Genomic DNA, 21,778 nt, shown 5'->3' with positions numbered 1-21,778 from the left:
TTTTTGTCTTGGGTCACATACTTCAAGTGTTTTATTTTATTGTGTGTGTTTGCATATCAAAAATGTATCTCCCACTATAAAAAGATGAAATGACCCATATTTTATGTAATCACAAAGTTTATTTTTTGTCCTGATGTTTGCTGATGAGTTTCAACTGAAAGTGACCCTTTGCAATAATAATGTAAGGCTCAGTCCCGCTCAGCGACTGGTCGATGCAGGCTCTAAGCGAGTGACGCGTATTGTCATAATATTGTTGGTTTTTTGCAGGATGCCAAGGCTTTTGCTTATGGAGTGTGCATTGTCATAATAAAACCGACTGGTACGATAAAACCAACCCTTCCTCATTCATGCATCTGATTTAACTTTGTCTGTGCTGATTCTGTTGGGAGTTTTCCACCTGTGGAAAATGTCTTATCCTGTCATACCAGCCCCGCCCCAATCAAAACCTGGCCGATGTGGTTTTTGGTCACTGTCACTTTTCTACTGCTCCCATTTAGCCTTGAATTGATAAATCAATCTGTCTTAAGTCCACAAGAGGTTTTGCCTCCACAGATGGCTTGCTGCCTGGCAACCATCTTTGGTCTCTGGACTCAATGGAACGGTCACCCTGCTGTCCTTTTTGTACTAAATTATTCTGCTATTGAATGGCTGGTTGGACAACTCGGTTTGAAAGCTCTGCCCATTAAAAAGGCTTATGCTGTGAAAACAGTCTCTCAGCTCCATCTGTCTGTCCACACTTTGCACACAGATAATTTGCATTGATTGCTCAGAATATTGATTAGATGTAAACAATTTGTCAGTGCTGTTGTACCTCTGTTATAATTCATGGCAGACTGGAAGCTCAAAGTAGGTGAAGCGGTGATGAGCGAATCCTCAAGACACTGCTAGTTGCCAAGATGAATCAACAGATCAAGATGATGACTAAACTGATTAAATGATTGATTATTTGATTGAGGCAGTTCGTGTGGTGGCTGAATGTATTCATGTCAAGGTCTAATTTCTCAAGATAAAATCAGCATATGTATATGTATATGCTCATTTTCAAGGTAAAGGGGGTTGAATCAACACACCAGGCTGCAGTCTTATAGGAAACTGATTATCCACGATCCTAAGGACCAGTATGATCATTTAAGAACAACTCCCAACCATTTACCATTGGCCTATTGTAAGTTTAGGATTGCATAAGCACCTTTTTATCTCAAATGTGCAGATAATCTGATTGGGGATCCTTGTGTATTGCAGATGTGCTGATGTTGCATTTTACCAAGCCTAATCAGTCGCCCTCAGAGCACCAGACAAGCTCAATCAATCACGGGGAAGGTGCTAAACCAATTTGTGATGTCATGGAGTCTGCATCCTGCAGTGACATCACATCTTTCAAAGTTAACTTTGGTCCTTCCAGACTTTGAGGTAAAAGGAAAACTGTAAGCGATTAAACTCAGGGGTGTCGTGGTCGCTCACCTGAGAGTGCCTATACCGCTGAGGCTCAGTCCTCACTACGGAGGCCTTGGTTGGAGTCCAAGTCTTGGTCCTTTGCTGCATTTCATCCTCTCACTTCTCCCAATTTTCCTGGACAGGAAAAAAATCCTAAATTCAGGGAACAGATTCATTGATGATTCGCTCACACAAAGGCACACCGTGTCAGTTCTACACATTCATAATTATGAGTATGTGCACACCACAGTTTTCCAGTCCCACACCAACTAGGGTTTGCACTTTCTAAGGCCATTCAGAATAACAGAACTGTTCTTCTGCAACATTATGAATACTTCTCAGAATAGAATAGGATCAATTACCAGGCTGCATGACTGAACACTTAACAACCACTCTGTGTTCCCTGAAAACCCAGTTCTTATGTTTCTCAGCTCTGACACTAGCCAACGACTGGCCTGAACTCACATTGGAAGCGCGAACAGAACGTACAGTCACAATGAGAGAAATGTCTAAATTGACACATTATGCGGTTGATGTATTCACACACACAATGTTCACATCTCCTAAAATCACATTGGAGTGTTCATTTTAAAAGCTTAACATTCTTCAGTTCCAAGCCTGAACGTCTTGATCCTGTTTCAGGGAAAAGGAGAAGCAAAGATAAAGGACGAGGAGACAAACTGAAAAGCAGTGGTGGTGTTCACTCACTGGTTGTGTTGCCTTTGTGAAATGGCGCTTTTGATCAAATTACCTTTGTGTTCTGGTTGTTAGATGTGGGCTCTGGCTGCAGCAGAGGATAACAGAGAAGGCAAGAAGAAGAATTATATTAAAGTTTCGCTTTACAATGCCTTCGCAGTACCAAGCCTTTCTCAGTTAGTCTCTTAGAGAAGGTCTGATCGTTCTCAATCCTGTCAAATCCTCCTTTGGTTTCGCACACAACACCACGCAACACTAACACTTAAGAAAACAGTCTGTTTTATGCTTCAGTTAACAATGTCTGATTTAAAGAGGTGGTGACATGCTCACTTTTCATTTTTATATCATTTTGGATTTGTGACATACAGTAAACAGATCGCAAACTTGCAGATTTTCCAGTGGAAACCAGGTTAAAAAATAAAAAAAAGTGTGACAAGATTTTTTCTTTTTTCCCTGCAGTCAGCCCTCTAATGGATGATTAGTTCTCTCTGGAGTTGTGACAGACTTTATGAGCTGTAATTTCAGATGATTGAATTTACAGTATCTTTATACTCTCTCTCTCTTTCTCTCTCTCTCTCTCTCTCTCTCTCTCTCTCTCTCTCTCTCATAATTGTCTGAGGAAATAGTACAGTTCCAGTTCTTTTTGCAGGAGAAGGCTGATAAAAACCATCAACATCCATGTTCTGTGCTCATCAACAGTCACATGTGGTGGAGCAGACGGGGTCTGCCCATTTAAAGAGGTGTGGTCCAGGTGGAAGCTGCCATGCAGTCAAGGATCAGGATGAAAGTCAGTATGAACTTTCATCCTGATCCTGAGACGAAGGGAAAGGCAGTATGAAAGCCTTTCACTTTGTGTCCTGCAGCAGTGGCCATTATCCTCAAAGCCATGTGGACTCTCAACAAAAGTCCACAACAGTACAATCAACACAGCCGGTACACTTCATTCTACTCAGCAGAGTTAAGTGTGGAAATGTACAGTGACTCTCTCTGGAGGAGGAATATACAGCTGAAGAATTGTATCAGAATGAAAAAAACGGTGTCATGCAATGTGTCACCGAACACACTAGTGTTGCTCATTTATGTGATTTTAACTTTTTTTCTGTTTTACAGCAGTGGAGTTCTTTCGAGTTGAAGCGTAAGCTCCCCCCGCAGGTTTGACAGTGAAGGTTTTGTCTGCTGCAGTTTATTTCTCTGAGGAGGGTTTGTCGAGAAACTTAAAAGTTATTTTCTACGTCTTCATCTCTGTTTTTAGGGGATGAGATTATTTAACATATAATATACTATACATGAACTCTTAGATGATGATAACACACGTAATCTTAATAATTTGTGATGCACAAAATAATTATTTGATGAAAAATATGTAATGCTGATTTTCATTTGAATTTCAAACAAACCATCAATGTCTTACTGTGACAGTGCATACTGGTTATTACATTTTACAGTTTACAGTACTTCACTGACTTGGGCAGTTCCGACATCATTTTCACTTTCTGGCCCTTTTTGTTTCCCCCTGTGGCACCCCCACACCTCTCCACTGGTTCACTGAACTGGAAACACCAGTTAATTGTGAGTCTGTGTCGTCTGAGATGTCTAACTCCATCACAGATTCCTCTCAGACCATTTCAACTCTGTTTCTATGTTGTGTTGAAACCATGATTGTGGTCGTTTAATTTATATTTTCTTTCTCTCATAATAAGACTGAGCTAAGTAGCTGAACAAAAAAGGCCAGTATGTGAAACACTAGCGATAGCATTTTAGGCCTATAGAATAAATACTGCAGGTATGTAAAATGACCTTGTATAATTGAACAAAGTGATGAGGCTAAAGACAGTCTGACTAGGATAAGGGTAACTCTTACCATTTGAAAGCAATATCAGTATAGATATCAAAGATATCCTGCTATTAATATAAATCCATTTTGCACATCTCCTGTTGCCCTTGACAACAAAAACAGAATACCATCACATCTGTAAACCCTCAATAAATGCCCATTCCATTCCTCTGCACCGTCGTCATCCCTGTGAATCCCCCTGCTCCACCCACACATCTGTGAGGGTTCACCTGTAGTAAATTTTACATCTGTACATGTCTGCAAAGGTCTGCAAAGCCCAACAGGTGCAACTGTGTAGACTGTTTGTGGCGACCATGCATGCTGACTGCACATGTGGACACAACAACACTCTTTATTTTCAGTTTATTCAATTTGGTTTCACTTCTAATTTAATCTACACAAGTTTAGAGCAGCACAGTGAGTATTTTCTTCCATGGCTCTAAGAGCTCGACACACTGCAGCTTAAGAAAACACATGCAAACAGTTTAGCATCTGTATCTATTTGGATGTGTTGTGTATATTTGCAGGAGGTTTGTGTTTTCAATACACTGTGTGTATCGTCAGATTGATGAAAATGCTTGTTGTTTAAAAACATAACAAAAAACATTCTCTGATCTTACAGAGTCACAATCTTGCAAGAAAAACTCACAAATTTGCAAGAAAAAAATCACAAAAAATGTCTTTAAATCAAATAAATCAAATTTACAATATAACACTATTAATTCCAGAGAGAAACTATAGAGTGCTCCAGCAGCTCACATTCAAGATAAACACATACCAGTGTATAAGAATATAAGATTAAATATAGGAGTAATAATAATACTTGGAAAAAAATGTATAGTAGTAGTTGAAATGGGAATATAGGGTCAATAAAAGGAGGTATTGGGTATGTGTGATAACACACTAACCCCAATAGAAATGTAGGTTGGATTGTCCACAGCAGTAAATGCATACAGTGACATGCAAAAATTTGGGCACCCCTGGTCAGAATTTCTGTTAATGTGAACAGTTAAGCAAGTTTAAGATGAAATGATTTCCAAAAGGTAAACAGTTGCACATTCCACACTCTTTTGCAATATTTTAGCAATATCAGTGTATTATTTTTGTTTTCTACAATTTTAGAGTGAAAAAAGGAAAGCAGCAGCAACCTGCAAAATAAATGGTAAACCCAGGAGACTTGAGCTCTCAGATAACTTTGACCAGGGGTGCCTAAACTTTTGCATGCCACTGTAAGCAAATATTATTCCAAAGGCTTGCTACACATGCCATTGTATGTAACAGAGAGACCAGAGAGTTTTTTTGGAAACGTTGTGCATAAATACAGAGAAAAACAGAACTAATGCATCGCTGCATTTTAATTGGCCTTTAATGGGCCACAGCAGCGATCACACATTACCTGTTAGCACACTGTTTCCTTCCTCAATGATCAGAAAACAGGCAACATTTGTACAGTAAATGACTGAATTGAAAACTTCACACGACTGTCTGTCCACCTGTCTGTCCATCCAGATCTTTCTTTCTGTGATGGACAGAACACAACCAAAGTAGCTATACAGTATTTGTCTCTTTCCTGGCAATTTAATGGAATGGAGTCTGTTTTTAAGTCCAATCACTCATCTTGTCACACTGAGTGTTCTTGACCTTGCATCTTCCTACTTCCTTTCTCTTACTCACTATTTTTTAAAACACCCCCCTACACCTCCTATCACCCCCCCCTTTCTTTTGCTTTTGTAAACCACATAATGAGTTCTTGTCTGGTCTTACTGAAATGCTTGTTTTTCCCTCCTGTCTTTTTTTTTTCTTTTTTGGACTAAAATGCTGCAGCTATTGACAAGTCTCTACCTGTCTTCCTCAGACCCATCATTTCAACCGTGTGTGTGTGTGTGTGCGTGGCACATTTCAGAATGCCACACAGCTGAAAAAAGAAAATTAGAGGACACAATGTGTGTTTTTGGAAGAAAACTTGTCTTTGAAGATTTTGTTTCCACTCACCACTTTTCAGCATACCATGGATTGTACATTAAGTATGCATGTCACATAGCCCAAGTGCACACAAAAAGACACTCTTTTGCAGAAAAATCAGTCCAGGCCATTCATTAAACTCTGAAAAAGTAATCTGATATAATTCATATTTAGATAAACATAAAAATGACAAAATGAAAACAAAAACAAAGAAGAAAACTTGGGCAGTTAGATCATCTCTTTACATCTTCATTGTAAAAATCTAGATCAGGCCCTGTGCCCCGCCCACCACTGGGCTTACCCCCTGCTACTTGCCCCAGGTTGATCGGTGAAAAAGCAGAGAGCATCAGGATAACTAGGAAGTAATCAGAAAGTGAGACAGACTCAGATGAGGAGTCAGCTGAGACCAGAATCAGAGTGGTTATCTAATCTTTTATCTGTTTATGTTGCGTGTTAGCTTCTAGCAGCGGCAAATAAGGTGTTTAGTTTCATTTAGCCCCGCCCCCTGTACCCACAAGTTGACAGGATTGGTTCCTTAGCTGTAGGATATATAAAAACCTGGCTGCTTGTATTTGTTTTTATGAGCTGATCAAAGGTTCATTGCAGCTCAAGGTGGAAACATTCAGTCTTTGACTGATAATTTCACTTGTGATGTGTCCTGTATTAATATAAATGTATACAAAAACAAACAAAAAACCTGAATCTGGACACATTAATTCATCAGATGGGGAGCTGTTGTTATGATTCTTTCACCTTTTTCACGTTGACAATGTTGGACCTCATCTGGTTTTTCAAAGGCAGAGATTGGAGAAAGCAATTAAATCAGACATTTCCTGATCTGTCTGTCTGTCTGTCTGTCTATCTATCCATCCATGGTGATGTTTGTCTATATTTGTTCGTATCTCGCATTTATGTTTTCATCTCCTCTCTTGCTTTGACAGCATGATAATCGGCTGTTTCCCTTTCACAGATGTTTTCTTGAACATTATGTACAATGCAAACTGTGAAAACACACACACACACACACACACATGCAGACATGCACACACACGCGTTACATAGAAGGTGATGAATGATGAGATCCTTTCATTCTCCATCTCTTTATATCACACTACATTCCCTACTGTATGAGCTTCCCTTCTTGCAATCCACTGACTGAGGCATTATATGCAACCGTGATACTTTACATAATGGGAAAATAAATAGCCCCCCACCCACCTACATACACACACATATTTGAAGTGTATGGTGGGGAAGAATACATCACACATTGATAACTGTGAAATAGTTGAAGCATATTGCGACATCAATACCTCATCTATTTCATGAGTTCTTCAGGGATTCAAACCCAGGCATCAGTGTCTCTCTGAGTTTGTACAGCAATCATCGTTACCAATATCAATTCACGACAATTCACTGGGTAAATATCAACTCTTCTCTCACTACCCCTCTACACTGCCTCCTTCCTCATGGTCCACCTCTTCAGTTTTACCTCCTTGTCATGACCACCCTACTTATCTCACATTCTCCCAATCTAGTTGTAATAATAGTAATCTTTATTTGTAGAGCGCCTTTCAAAAACCCAAATTGCAAAGTGTTTCCCTGGGCAGCAAAATAACAGGCAGGTTTAGGAAATAATCAGATAAAAAAGACAACAGAAACAATTTAGTGCAGAAAACCAAGTCAGTGAAATCAGATACAGTACAAAACCAATTCTAATCTTTCTGTTCTACAAATACAAGTGTAAACATCTCAGCATTGCTTTCATCAGCCTGTGTTTTTTTTTCCATGGCCTGTTGACAAGACAAGTATATGACGGCCCATTTTGTCGAGGTTTTATCCTGCCTCTTTTCCACTGCATGCTGGGAAAGACTACAGGTATCCCACACGGCCCAGAGTAGATAGAGACCATATAGATGGATAGTGTAGTGAGCTGAGGTGCTTTACTGCAATGCAGCTGTTCTTGTTATCCTCTCACATGTTTCCTGTGTCAAGGACACTGTACTGTAAGTGATTAGTCATATAGATCCTATATAACACAAAACTAATGTCTCTGAATCAAGCTTGGTAGCAACTCCAGTTATCAGGATAATGAATGTTTACACAAAATCTATATGGAAAATATATGGACCGACCAGCTAACTGACTAGTGTTACCATACCAGAAAAAAATGGATACAATTATTTTATAGGTTCTTACTGATTTTTAGGGTGTCTTGGTTTAAGATGGTTGAACCCAAAACCTTCACCTCCCACAACAGATGCAGCTGACACAACATTTCTACCGTATTATTGTTGATGCCAATCTTTGTGCAACTTTTAACCAGAGTTATTTTTGTTGATTAAGCTTGAAGGAGCTGTTCAAAAGCACGTTTGGTGGACACAGCCGTTGGTTGCAGGGTGGCCCCTAAGTCCTGTCTTTATCACATCTTCTCTTTTACTAAGTTAGCATGCTAAGTGGCTAGCCCCACCCCATCTTGTCATTTTCCAACTCAGCCTCCAATGTGCCCTGAGGACATTGTGCTGCTCAGACCACATGTAATGGCGTCTTACAATTTCCAAAACTCTCATTGACCAACAATTATTTGCTCACACAAAACCACATTTAGCAGGAGAGAAAATGTTCAAACAGTCCCTTTATTCACAAACAGAATTCTGCAAACCTCATTCTCTAGAGTCCTGAACTTTGCACAAATCCATCAAAACATGACCAGAAAAACAAATTAGCTTTATATAGTGTAACTTGCCATATATGAAATTGACCGGTAGAACACAACAATTTTTAACACATCAGGATCAGTTTTTATTTATTTATGGAAAACAAATGACCTTAGTGAATCATTAAGCCTCTGTTGGTGGTGTAACTAACTGTGTCTGTCCTGACTGTGCTAGAGGTGAGTGCATTGGGTAACACTTTACGTGAATACGTGTTCATAAGACTGACATAACACTGTCATAACCATGGCATGACACCTGTCATAAACATTAATGAATACTATACTATTAATGCAAAGTTTACATTGTTTGAGATGTCCTTTTTATGAAAACTTGACAAAATGTTTGAAGTTTGGCAATTAGGTCTGGTATGACAGGTTATGTTATCAGTTATCAGTATAAGTTGTCATAACAAGGACATCTCAAACAATGTCAACTTTGCATCAAAAGTGACATAACTTAAATGACACTTAATGACAGCTGTCATAAGTATTCATTAATGTTTATGACATGTGTCATGTCATGGTTATGACAGTGTTATGTCAGTCTTATGAACATGTATTCAAGTAAAGTGTTAGTTAGCGTTAACATTAGGTAAATAATAATGTGTTGTCCTACAAGCTTAATCTGAAGTCTCTGGACTCGGAACAGAATAAATGCTGGTGAGCGTCAGTCAGTTTCTCCCTGTTTGATCATGGTTCACACATGTGTGCACACACAGCTGTACAACAATTCAGTGTCACAGCCATTTTCCTATCATCTCAGCCATGGTTAGTATTCTGTCACAGTGCCCAGTGTAGTATGAAGCAGTGCTCATTTGTATGTTGATAAAATGTAATCTCCCAGGTGCCTGGCTGAATTTGTGAGCATTATCCTTCTGACATTTGCAGAATGCCAAGCAACACATTGCGCTGCCAGCCAGGGTGGAAATGTGTGTGTGTGTGTGTGTGTCTGTGGTTTTGTGCCCAAATGCATGTGTGACATCAACTCTCTCTGTGTGACATGTGCCAGTCAGGGCATATTGACTGGTGCCTTTGTTTTTAGTTGTGTGTGTGTGTGTGTGTGTGTGTGTGTGTGTGTGTGTGTGTGTGTGTGTGTGTGTGTGTGTGTGTGTGTGTGTGTGTGTGTGTGTGTGTGTGTGTGTGTGTGTGTGTGTGTGTGTGTGTGTGTGTGTGTGCATTTGTTTGTGTAACGTGTTTGTGTGAGTTACCAGTGTGAGGTACTGGTCTTTGTACCCCCCTCTCTTGTCCCAAGGGGTGCGTGACGGATTAAGCCAATGTTTGCTCAAGACTACAGATAAGATGTTAATGCTCATGTCTGATAGGAATTACGTTTTACAATCTTCCACAACAATACTGAGAGTAGCTTAGCTGCCTTTAATGAAGAGTCACTCAATCCTTAGTTTTGTCTACCATCCACCCACACACAGGCAACGGGCTGGTATGCATTTTAGAAACATATTTTCTATAAATTTTCTGATCCTTTGTTACATAGTGCTTTACAACCGGACAAATAGAAATTATTGAAGTCACTGCATTTTAAATGAAAAGGGACAGATAGACCAGTTTCCCACTTTAATTTTTATCCAGGCCCCTGGGACTGACAGAAGAATTTGCCCAAACATTTAAGGTTGTCACTAGGAGAGACATCATGAAGGACACAAAAAGTGATAAATTAAATCTTAAAATATATTCTAAAACATATTCAGAGCCAGTGTAGAGAGGCTGAAATGGGATTGATGTGGTCATGTCTCTTAGTGCAGCAGAGTTCTGTACAGTCTGAAGATGATTTTTTAGAAAGATATAAGTATAAAAACAATTATCCGAATATGATTAAATGAAAGTAAAAGTAAAATGTTTTCTGTGTGCAAGTGTGGAATAAATGTCATTAAATTTCCATTCCTTTGGGGATTAATAAAGTAATCTGTATCGTATCGTATCATATTCGGTTCAGGTAGTAGAAAGGGTCATTCATTAATTAGAAGGTCAGGGGTTTGAGCCCCAGCTTCTTCGGGCCTCATGTCAAAGACACTGAACTTCGTCTTGCCCTTAATGGCAGATCCATCTGATGGATCACTGTTCAGTACTTGGAAAGTGCTACCTAAGTATACATCCATATTTTACTCTATATTCTTCTTTTACACCAGAAACAACAGTACAAATATTTGATTTATGAAAATGTCAGTTTTCCTTAACATGTCAGTGAGCAGAAAAAGTGAAATAAAGTCAACAAAAACCTTTCAAACTGTCAGAATCTCTGCATCTAACCTATACTTCATTTGACCAAGGATAACTTTGATAGTTTATGTGTGCATTTGGTTTTCAAAGAGCAATAACTTATCTAAGATAAATCTTCCCGTGCCAAGGACAAAAGTGTGGCTCTGACACTAACACAAGGTCAGTTTGCTCACTTGTGTCTTGAAACTAATTGTGTTATCAGGTAACATTGACCTTTAAAACGTGGCCTGTTTGTAATTTATCTGAATGCTGCAACTTTGTCATTGAGCAGCATGAGATTCCTCACACGGCCTTCTCACATCTGGGCCCTAAAAGCACTGACTGATGGTTTACTTGGCTGTCATTCAGCAACATACCTGAGGTAAAGTGGTGTGATGTTCTTTTAGACATTCCTCAACCCTGAAGCTGTACCGTGTTATTACTTAAAATTGCATTAAGTTTGGCATCCAGTTTGCGGCTGGTTTCTTCGCTGAAAACATCTGCTTGTTGGAGCTGGGAATCAGGTTGGTGACAGCAGATTTCACTGGCAAAAAAAAAAAAAAACTTAAAGCTTAAATATGATAAACTGCTCTGTCAAGTTAAGATTTATAACACCTAAAATGTGTTTTATCTAGGAGGTTAAAAAATGGGAAATGAGATCTTCAAGCTACAGACTGCTCCAGAAATACAAAACAGCTTCATACTGCATATTGATTGCATGTTACACTAGTTGCATGTTTATCAATATGTCCAATATGTCCATCAGTATGTCCAAGGTTGAAATGTCTTCTTAGTATAATGGATCAGCTCATGTTTCTGAGCATGTATAAAAGGTTCTTGTTAAGTGTTAACAATTAGGGATTCAGGAGAATCTCAATAATGAGTGTCTGACAGTCAAAGGCCTTGTTATTCATGATGGAATAATACAGAGATCGATCTGCATGGACTAACAACTGGTGAATATCAGTTTTTACTGATAAAATCTGCAGGTGACTGTTGAATGTTCACCCAGGTAAAAGTAGGTTACAAGTAAGAAAACAGCCTGTGATTGTCAATATCTGCCTGATAACCAAATGCTTTGGAAATGACTTAAAAAGATGCAATCCTATTTTTTTTCCTTTCCAGCACCTGAACTCATGTTTCGGCTGATACCGAGCTCTGATCTGACACCGTAAGCCTTATCCTGTATGGATGTGATATGACTGCTCTCAGTGTTTTAAATTAAACCTCTTTGTAAAACACAACCAGATTATAATGTCACTTGACTCACTGTCAAATAAAAATAATAATAATGAAGATAAGGATAATGATAACAAATAAGGAATAAATAGTAGATACCAAATCCTACACTAGTTGTCCTCATATTGTTGCCACTTTTGAAATTGAAACTTTTTATACTTTACACATTGCCTTTTTACTAGGACTTTCCAGTCTAACAAGCCGGCAAATTGCTGACGGTTAATGTTTGACTTTTTACTGGCAGTCAATTTTTCTTCACTGCTCTAAAACAGGAGTTGCCAGTGGCTGCAAAGTGCAACTTCCTGTCTGGGCTATTGCTTTACAGCTGCATTGGTGCACTGACTCACATACTTGCCACAATGCGAGCCAGTATTTATGGCCATATTTAAATAATATCTGATACTGATGTCAGTATCTGAAGAATAATTTTCATTGGAACCTTGACTACTACAAACAGATAGTCAGTTTTTAGAGAAGGGTATTGAATTATTCACTGATGAATAACCGTGGCTGTAAATGAGCCAAATTATTTTGTAGTTTGGACCAGAGAATATAAATGGTAAACTGTTTACGAAGTGCAGCAGTCATTCTGTTTCAAGCCTCTGTCTCAAATGGGGAGTTCTGTTCATCTGTTCTGAACACATATTGCCACTTGAAGTAGCGTGACCTGTGTGTCATATCGTGTTGCTACATTTCTTGCTATGGGCTGAGAGATACAGAGACCAAGTCATCTGTTTCAAAGACAGTAGCGTTTAAAGTATCAGTGCAATCTCAGTGTCCCTCTTCCTCTTCCTTCATCTCAGTCTCTCTCCGTCTCCCTCTCTCTCTGGGTACACTCATTCCCCCAAGGAGTCGTGTCAAACAGAGGAGCCGATATCAAAGGTTGTGTTAGCCCCCTACGGGTTCAGGATCAGAGGGGTCGAGTCAGGAAGAGGCAAAATGAGACGAGAAGAGAAGAGGAGCGGAGGAGGAAGGAGAACAGAGGAGGAGAGTGGAGAAGAGAAATTATTTTGGGGGAAAGATTTGCCATATTGCAGCAGGGCTGAGGGGGCAGATGAAAGGAGAGGAGGAAGAGAGATACAGAGCAAGAGGGGAAATGAAGAATGGGGAGAGAAGGAAGGGAGGAGAGGAGAGGACTGGGGAAGACAAATGTACTGTAAAGCTGCGTTAGAGAAGCAACAGCCACAGTGGATGCCAGCCAAGGAACAAAAGAAAGTAAAGCTGTCTTCTACTCTTGCCAAGGTCTTTTATTCGTCCTTCTGCCTCACGGGTCAAGAGATGGCAGAAAAGGAGTGCAGAGGAGGAGTGGAAGATATGAAAAGAAAAGACTGTGCTCAGAGGGAATGAGATGGAAGTAGAGTTGTCGACAAATAACAAATGAGAATCCGAAAGGGAAATCTCTTTCAATGTAAATACATGTACCACAAACATTAAAACCACAAACAAGCTTCAAAACCTCAAACATTATCATCAGTCCAGCTCGTAGATCACTGCACTTATTGCCTACAGTATGTCTTCTGGAAGTGATGTCATAATTCTTCATGTTTGCACAACCTTGATCCTGTTTGCATCACAGAACGTTCAGAAGATATATATGTTGCAAGACAGCGATCATCTCACGTGACGCAAATTTCACCGATATGGAACAGATCCCCCGATGATTAACTTCAGGGACTGTCTTGCTACAGGCACTGCCAGGATGGCGATGGAAACAACCCGCTGAGCTTCAAAACCACTCTTCAAAAAACAGTAGGTGACATCAGCCTGCTACAGTTTATGGTAAACCACACTCAGCTAAGATGGTGGACATGGCAAATCTATACCTGATGAATATCAATGCTGTGCGTTGCTAAGATCAACCTTGCTGTGCTTTGGAAATGTATATTAGTCTTAGTCTTTCTAAGATTATCAGATGCCATTGGTATTGGTAGATGGGTCATACGGCAAGGTGAGTGAAACCCAATTATTTCACAGGGATCACTCCAAACTTGGGCTACTTTTGGAGGTATTCAGTGTTGCACTTTGCAGCTACAGTGTGTGCAACAAAAACAAAAAAACAAAAAGGGAGATTCTGAGAAAAAAAAAATCAAAACCTATTTATTTTCTCACCATTTGACAGAATATTGCCAGCCATTGGAGGGGGCAGGTTTCAAGACACTGTTCCATCATCTACCACGTGATGTGATTGAAACATAGCGACGCCTTTCACCACAAAAGATCAGAGCCACCACTCAATACTTAACTCAACCACGAATTTGATCTTTTTATTTGACCTGTTTTTGATTTGACACTAGCGCAGATAAATGAGCACAGTCGTTAATGTGGCAGTTAGCCAAAAGGAATTATTTTTTCATCTGCAATTCCTGGGCAGATGATACACTGTTATCATATATATTGATCAGAATGGTGGAATTGAAGAGTTCGAGCTGGGATTGAGTTACTTCCATTTCCTCAAAGATGCAACTGACTGCCTTTATTTTGAAGTGTGCATACACAAGTAACCTGATCTGCATTGTCCTCCAATATATGGCCATTACATACTTAATGTGTCTAAGTATTGGTGCTATTATAATTATGTTAAACACAACAGTTAATGGAAAAATCTGCAATTTGAAAAATGTTAGAAAATTTTGCATATTATTTAAATCTAAAACATACTGATAAGACTTATGTTGTCAAAAGAATAAATGAAATGCAAGAAAAACAGTCTGCATTTGAACTGATGAAAAAAAGAATGATTGAAAACATACCTATCATCTAACACTGTCAAAACCCCACTTAACCAAATTAATGACTGAAAGAAAATATACATTTCACAGAACATATTCATATATTAATGATTGTATAGGACATAAATACAGTTGGCAGAATGATGGCTTTTGCTTGGCAGGATTTTCTTTAGCCCAGCTGGAGTGTTAGAGGTCAAGATAGAGCCAGGGAGATGTTTACAGCGCAAATTACATACAAGCACAGAAGCCCGGGGAGAGCTTACAGGCTCCAGTGAGCCTGACTTGACTCATTAGTTAGAACTGCTGCAGCTCCATCAGGGTGCAAGGCCAGGAGATCTGACGACAGAACTTCACTTTTAAGCAGCAGAGTTGTGGATTTCATTTTCATTGAGAAAAATGTATGGAATGTGTCAATGAAAAATTGCTCAACTTCCCTTGCTGAAGAAAAGTTTCTGCCCCTGCAAAAGCAACATTGATGAACCTTAGTTGAAGCTGCCATGACAATACAGACACTAACATTAACTAGGCAATGTATTCTTGAGGCAGCTCACGGATCATATAAAAACACATTAAGATAAGATAAAATAACAAAAATAAAAAAGGCAATTATAAAAGTTAAAATGACAAATTTTCAAACTAAATTCACTAAGTTTGTGCATAAGATTGATTTTGTGCAGTGTCGATGACTTGCTAATGAAGAGAAAAGATTAACAGACATTTTTTTTACTTTTCCTTTGTAGGTTTATTAATTGTACCGATACAAGCAAAGACTAATTTTATAAATAATGTATGTGGTTTCAGAAAACATCAGACTTTTAATACCTGACAGAAGGACGACAGGTGGGAGAACATGAGTAAAAAAAATCTTCATACTTACTTGGATGTGATCAACATGTAGGCTACTGTAACTGAGAACAAAGTGTTCCCTCATGATTAAGGAGAATCCTCCAACTGAATTTGCAGATTTCCACTCAACATCCACTTTATTGAACAGAAGAAAATGTCATGATCACTGATAGCCTCGTAATTGAAGCTATGTAAGCGAAGTAGAACTTTACCTTCTGTCTGAATGCAGGCATCGGATCAGTCAGTATATCCTTGTTATCCACAGAGGCTCTCCCTCCGTCAAACTGTGGTCCTCATCTCCCTGTCGGATTTCTTGATTACTGTCCATAGTTGGTTCTGTTTTTTCAGGATCATCTGGAGCAAAATCTGCCTTCAGGTGTTTGGATGTCTTCCAGACCACGTTGTGAAAATGTTTCATAGGAAACTGAAAGATAACATGCCAGCCAAGCCTGTGAAACAAATCAATCACTTCCAGAAACTTCTCTTTAGCCTGGAGCTACATTTTGACACATGTCAATCACCCTCACTCTCACCTCCTCTTCTTCTCCAGGCAGACCACTTAGGCTCCAGATTCCACCTTCTTCGAAACTTTAACTTCCAACTACAAGATTTTTTTTTCTTAGCCTTGCTGACGATCACATTCTTCTTGTGTTTCACCTTTTATGTTTTGCATGTCAGCAGAATGAAAGCTAATGGACTCCTCAATAGGCTTTCTAATTGGAGAGTCTTGCCCTTCGTTAGCTTGAGCATATCTATCTTTGTCTCCTGTTTCTTGTTATATCTGTCTTTGAGCAGGGTGACACTGTAGGATCAACACATGGCACATCTTCAGTTCTACATGCAGTGTATGATGTTACGGCAAATCAGCAGATTAAGGGTGCACTCACACTAGGGCCAGTTGTTCCATACCATGCTGAAGCACGAATGAGCCCTCAGCACCACTTGCAGGTACAGTAGCAGATAGTGCTGGTATATAAATCACTTCTGTGTCCAATGCAGGTCACTAGGTTTGCAGGGCGTCAGCTTGGAGATAAGATGAAGTTACATGTTGGGCAAAATACTAACTGGTGGTTGTAGTATCCATCATTAGCACTCCCGTTTTGTCCCTTCACTTCATCTTGCAGTTTTAATTCTCTTAGATATGACCTTGTTTTAACTCTGACCAGAAAGTTGCTTTGCCCTTAGAATTTTTAAGTTCTCTGGAAACAACATCTTGTTTTGAGGCTGATAAATACAGTCTAGACACTGGGTTAAAGTCCAAAGCTTGTGCAGTGGTTACATTTGGCCTGTGATATAATCCGGTCAAGCACTTCATCCGGCTTGGTCACACTCACAACCTGTAAAATACTGACTATTTGATGACATGACCCAGAGGAAGCTGCTGCTAAGTATTGCCATTTGTATAATCTTTTATTGCTTCACCAGTTTCAGTCATTTTGTCTTGCATTGTCATGTGGATACATTACAAAAGAAAAGCATGGAACACAATGTATGCACTGACTGTTGTTGAGTTCAACACCGCATCTTAGCAGGGGTCCGTTTCAGAAAGCAGGATTAGTGGAAACTCAGAGTATGCTGAGCCTGAGATGAGGGAAACTCAGAGTTTTCCGTTTCAGAGAGCCGGATCAGTGTAATGCTGAGTCAGTCGCTATGGCAACATGTGCTGTGAAGCAAACCTGCTCCCTGGCAGGTTTGATCCATCTCAGCCTGAGGTTGATGCCCGCTGAGCGTGGAGCAGGAAGCAGAGACATCGTGCCCTTTAGTGAATGAAGCTGTGGATGGTGGAAGTGAAACTTATTTAAAGGCTGTTGAAGAGCGGATCATTACAGTAGAGCCTGTTGGAGGGTTTATTACCTCTATGACAGATAGAGCTGTTTCACCACACATCGTGGATAGGCTGAAAAATTCATTATCATCGGAGCAGATTTTTTAAACGTTTTTTTTTTTTTTTTCCACACTGGAGACAGTGAACGCAGCAGCAAGACAAGGGCTCGCCGGGCCGCATATTGCTCTGTTAAGACTGTGCAGGTTTTCATGTGGGACAATGTGAGTAGAAATCGTTACACATGATATTGAAGATACAGTAAACCTCTGTCGGCCCCTCGGTGTCCACAGTCTAACTATTCAGCAATTAAATGAACCGAAGCCAAATATTGCAATAATGAAGCAAGCTGAAAAAGTATATACTTTTGAGCTGGGACAACCTAATTGCATACAAAAACATCTGTCAAGTATACAAGATCATGCAGGGCTCAGCTCCTCCTCCACTATCCAGTTTAAAGTTTAAATCCTCAAGAACTACGCGAGGGGTGACAAAAAAAAAGATAGCATAATCCTTTTAAGGCCATTGTCTCTTTTCAAATAAACTAAACTGAAACTGTCTTACTGTTTGATTTGAAGTAGATTACAGCTGAACAAATCAATAGAGCTATCAAGTTAAAATGGGCATTTCTGAGAGGCCACAGATTACACACAACCACATAGGCTACTCAAATAATGAGAAAATGCATTACCGACCAAAATCCATAACTAACCCTTGGATTAGAACCCGCGCTGGCTGCGTAAAAACCACACATGCTATAGTGAGCTATATGACAACACAGCATTTAGTCTGTTAATAAGCTTCTGTCCCATTTTCACACCTTTTTAGAGAACACACTGCACTCTTTTTCCCATGTCAGCTCACGCGGTAACTGCAGTCTTGTAATGAATTGAACAGTGCTCCTCTGACAAAACTAAATATTGTGGCAATCTTTTTACATAATGTATAAATGGAAATATGAAGCCAACCACTTGGGGAACAGATAAGAGGAAAGAAAAAGAACAGAATATGCCACCGAGTCTATTAGCAATTAAGAATCCCAATCTCCTTGAACTGTATTGGACAGCAGAGACTGTATCTCAGCATTCAATTGGTCACTGTCAGGACACTGCGAGCCTGACTGTCCAACTAAAATCAGGATAGTGCTCAATATAATGGATCCCCATTGGTTTCTCCCGGCCAGACAAACGACATTGGAGAGGTGAGAAAAATGGCTTATTGATAACTGTCTGAAACTGTGGTGGAGCCTGGCATGCTCACAATCTATATCTCTCTCTCACACACACACACACATGCAGACACACTTTGAAAACTTTTGAAATTCCATCACCTTGCATTCATTCCTTGGAGACTTAACCTCAACATGACCAATGATTAGTGTTCACCCTACATCTTTAACCTTGTAAGAGACCAAGGTGTTGGGTAGATCATGTTGTCTAATAAGGAAGTGAACACTCTTTTTTAGTAATGTCCTCAGTGGACTTTTTGAGTCCTGTAGACCAGAGTGTGCTGATTGACAGACTTAGGCAGTCGATTGGTAACTGTCCTGGGTTCTGTTTTGTTTGGGTCGTAGATGCTTACCCTTGGACCACCATCTTAGAACTACCTCCTGTCACTGCCATGTGTTGCATGCTCAATTATACATATTTAGGCCCAATCCCATTTCACCCCTTGGCCCTACCACTTACCCCTACCCCTCCGTTTTGCGCGTTCACGTGTAGGGGTAGGGGTGTCCCAGTCCCCGTCAGGACAGAGGGGTAGGGGGAAGTGGTAGGGCTACATAGCCCTCCAAACGGAGATTTTTCAGAGGCACACTCCAAACGGAGGGGTATGAAAAGTTTCCCAGAATGCATCTTGCGGCAGCCGGCAGCGGTGGCTGTAAAACGAAAAGCTGTTTTATTTCTCACTGTAGCGAGGTTATTATCAAGTTTTAATATTTTTTCTTGCGAGAAAGTAACTGTTTAGGTCCCAAATGTGCGGTTAGTTTACCCAAATGACGGCGGGTTAGAAGTTTGCTCCGACGATTTTTCGGAGAAATGAAGCTCCAGGAGGAGCGGCTCCTCACAGAGGCAGCAGCCGGTCTGCAGCGCTGCTCCGCCGGCCAAATTACGTCCTCGTCCCGGTCCCGCCGGGAGAGAAGGCGGTCGTTAATTAACTTATCCGCGGGTTTTTAGAGGTTTACCACCGGCATGTTAAATTCTTTTCAGCATTTAAATGTTGGTCTCATTGATGAAATCTGACAATTGTGTCAGTAACATTAGTTTATTTGGATGAAAAGTGAAGCTTCATGTGTGTATCAGACAGAGGAGCAGGCAGCGCTGCCTCTGGGCTCTGTGTACATAAATCACCACATTTACATCAGCAAATAAATGTTTTACAATGAACTGATCAGCCTCATTACGTTTTATCTTATTTTATTAAGTTATATGGTACACGGCTATTTGCAAAAGCTCGCCGCATCAGCTTACGTAAAAGCCAGTGAGACTACGTGATGACGTATGTGATTGTTGAAGGGGTGTCCCAATTCGGAGGGGTTGACTTTCTACCCCTACCCCTTGTAGCTCCGTTTCAAGGGGCGAGGGGCAAGGGGTAGGGGTAAAAAAGAGAAATGGGATTGGGCCTTAAGCCTGAAATGTGGCAGAGATGTTTTGATTTCAGATATTTCTTTACAACCCAATCCAACTTGAAGAACTGAAAATGGGAAAATGTTTGTCCACTGACAGTGGACAGTGCCCCCACAAAAATCTAACAAAGCTTGAGAGAAACTGCAAAGAAAAATGGCAGAAAATATCCACATCCATGTGTGCAAAGCTTGTTGTATCATATTTGCTGCATGTTCAGCTCATATTATTGTGATACACACATTTTCATACTTAATATATTGGCAAACATTTTAGAAATCTGAAAGTCAAATAATACAGTATGTTTCAGTTACATTGAACAATACCTATAATGTGAGCTCCATTATTTTATGGGGGGTTAAACATATGTCCTATCTATTTATTTGTATTGGCAACCAGGAAACATGTGCTTTTGTCATCCAAATGTCCATATTTCATTACTAAATGTTCATAACTTCCTGGCTCCTTCCCAGCCTTTGTTTCTCTATAATCACTTGTTCCTATGGGGAACGGTAATGCAAGCTCACATAAACAAACTGCACAGCCCCAGGGCATGCTGAATAAAACATGCGGATGCTGTAATTCTATGCAATATTCCTTTAAGTATATTTGAAATTCCATGCTTATTTGTTATCCTAAACCACCCATCTTGTTTCTCATTACGAATAACTGAAATATTGTTGATTGACATAAATATAGCTGCTACCCCTGGCTGTGATGAATATTATATAATGAATATCACATGTATCATATGAACCTAAAATTTTATAAGAATGTGCACATGTGGTTCATAGGTTTCAATTACAGGGGTAAAGAATACATTTATGGCTGCATTAAACTGATGTTTGATTGGATACATGGGCATGAAACTGTAGGAGATTTAATAGGATTACAAGTTGGGGGCTCAAATAAGAAACCTAGTTATCTCACGTACTGGTTTTATTATCCTATGATACAGACCACATCTCAACCTCCAGATGAACACCACACTCCTCAGGGTGCTCTGAACAGCATATAAATCATTTCTACATCATAATTAAATTTCATACTCTGTGTGATTAAAAAGCGGCGAGGGTAACATTCTATTATCCATGTCATTGTCATAGCCACAATTTCTTGTTAAAAACATATGGGACTACTCAAGGATATATGTACAGCACCCTCCATTATTTAAATAAATGTGATGCTCTATGTGGTATTTTTATAAATGATATACTGTAGAAAGCATCCTCTGCCCTGTGTGTATATTTTGACAGTGTGCACTGTAAGTGCCTGAGGACACCATGCAGCCCATGATTCATAACATGACACATTGATGAATTTCATATGTGAGTGAATGTCAGAGCACAGTGGGATGCACTACCACTTCTGCTTCCTATATATTGTTTACTTTTCTGTTTCTCACACTGAGCGCAAAATATGCTGTATATATCATCACAGAAATAAATTGAAGAAAATTCACTAAGACAATAAATGATACAAGGATCAAATACTATGACATGAAATTCTGTTGAAATTCCCCTTTTGAAATAACAGTCACACCTCATTTCACACTTATATGTTTGTCTTGAACTGCCATATTTTTTCACTTCATGGTCATTAATCTATTCTAGCAGTTGTTAAGAAATTTCCCCCGTAACCAAAAATGTCAACCTCATGGTAGTC

This window comes from Trachurus trachurus (genome assembly GCF_905171665.1).
Source record: "Trachurus trachurus genome assembly, chromosome: 5".
NCBI lineage: Eukaryota > Metazoa > Chordata > Actinopteri > Carangiformes > Carangidae > Trachurus > Trachurus trachurus.
This window is presented reverse-complemented; position numbering follows the sequence as displayed.